The sequence below is a fragment of the Branchiostoma floridae genome, chromosome 4 (assembly GCF_000003815.2).
Source record: "Branchiostoma floridae strain S238N-H82 chromosome 4, Bfl_VNyyK, whole genome shotgun sequence".
Lineage (NCBI taxonomy): Eukaryota > Metazoa > Chordata > Leptocardii > Amphioxiformes > Branchiostomatidae > Branchiostoma > Branchiostoma floridae.
Window position 1 is genome coordinate 34,112,337 of NC_049982.1, and position 2,420 is coordinate 34,114,756.

Consider the following 2,420-nt stretch of genomic DNA (forward strand, 5'->3'; position numbering starts at 1 on the left):
GATCGAGAATATCTCGGCAACAGAAGGTTTTTGATTTCGGCTGAAAGTTTGTGACTTACCATTCCCTATCTAGAGACGTTTCTAACGATACCAAGTTTGACCCACCGGAATAACTTTGAAGACTTCGGAATCGCAAGCGTATATACGCCCGTATGTGTTACGTAGCGGTAGGCTAAGGTGAACCTATGATCGAGAATATCTCGACAACAGTGCACAATAGAATTATGCGGTCTGTGGCTTACCATTCCCTATCTAGAGACCTTTCTAACGATACCAAGTTTGACCCACCGGAATAACTTTGAAGACTTCGGAATCTCAAGCGTATATACGCCCGTATGTGTTACGTAGCGGTTACGGCTAAGGTGAACCTATGATCGAGAATATCTCGGCAACAGTGCACAATAGAATTATGCGGTTTGTGGCTTTCTATTCCCTACCTAGAGACCTTTCTAACGATACCAAGTTTGACCCACCGGAATAACTTTGAGGACTTCGGAATCGCAAGCGTATATACGCCCGTATGTGTTACGTAGCGGTAGGCTAAGGTGAACCTATCATCGAGAATATCTCGGCAACAGTGCACAATAGAATTATGCGGTCTGTGGCTTACTATTCCCTACCTAGAGACCTTTGTAACGATACCAAGTTTGACCCACCGGAATAACTTTGAAGACTTCGGAATCGCAAGCGTATATACGCCCGTATGTGTTACGTAGCGGTTACGGCTAAGGTGAACCTATGATCGAGAATGTCTCGGCAACAATGTACACTAGAATTATGCGGTCTGTGGCTCACTATTCCCTACCTAGAGACCTTTCTAACGATACCAAGTTTGACCTGGGTGAGGTTGAGCTGAAGTCTATTTCTATCAAAAATGTTCAAAATTCTAAACTTTGTAAATAGTGGCTCTGAATGGGCGAAGAAATGGGAACCGGATGCGAACAAATCTTTTTTGGAGAAGTCTTAGGGGCTGCAGTGTAGTTTTGTATGTTGATCCCCACACAATATTACCGTAGGTTATATTGTTTGGGGATCCACATACATGTTGTTTAGGTTAAATTACTCTACACACCCTTTACAAATAGACGCACCACTCTGTCAACAAAATGTACCTGTAAATAATCATAAGAAAATATGGATCCACCATGTAAAATAAATACTTGATGATGATGGTTACTCCTATCTATGGAGCTATGATAACTCTAGAATAGACAATAGAATAGCGCAAAAATTGATGCGCGTGGATGTCATCCATACATTCAAATCAACATGGCCTAACGTAAGGTAGCTAACGCATGGAACACATGTGTTATTATCAATGTTAACTGTCCGTTTATTGGTATTTAACAAATTGTAACGAGTACGCCACCCACCTCAGACATAAGTGTAGTTCTAGGTGGCCAGCAGTCCCGCAATAATCCGTAGAATATCCCGCGCGGAATCCCCAAACTGCGAAAAATATGGCAAAACACGAACAAGGAACCAACCTCCATGACACGAACAACGCAATCCAAATTCCTTGACAAGCACCTGTAATTGACAATGTGTCTTCCTGCACGTGCAGTTTGATAATTTGATTATCAAAATGCAGCCAATCAGCGAAGAGGAGCGTTCAATGATGTCTTCCTATGTCGAATACTGACACGACACCATTGGCCACCGATTGGGGCCTTTTACTCCAGATATCATCCAATTAGATAGCGCGTTTTAGATTAGCCATTAGTATCCAAAATCAAAGTTGATTGGTTTAAAAAAGTCGTGTGATTCTTTCTGATATTTTCCACATGAAGCGCACCGGATTAAATCGCACGCCCAACTTGCTATTATTTGTGTTTATTTCTCTTGCCGAATCTGAACTACTTACTGACAACATCATATAATCCGTCAGATAGCAGAAAATATACTCAGGTAAGAGCAAGGACGTTATATATAATTTGTCTGTCTGGCCTTCATAATTTGTTTATGTAAATAGCAACATGACAGCGACAGATCTAAATTGCGATTTCCTGATGAACTGGCTCTTATTACAGTGTTTGTCAATGTACGTTTAATGGCCATCAAAAGTCCATTAATAAGGCCACGTCCTGATAAGTCAGACAGTGGACAAGTCATCCCTTTCTGATTCGTTTTAGTTTGAGCACATGAAAGAGATTTTTATGGAAAAATCTCTGAATTGAATAAGCACTACTGGTAGACCCTCTGACGTAAACATTCTCAAATATGTTGAGTTAGAAGGCCTACCTTCACCTTATCATGCTTGTTGTTCTCTGTTTGTGTCACTGATAAAATAAGTTATTAACATTCCCAAACTTTGTTCAGTTGCCATCCCAAGTAAGTCATACTACTAACACTTTTACAGCACAATGTATGGAAACAAGAAGCTTTTTTTTTCATAAAATGTGGCCATGCAAGTTAAGATA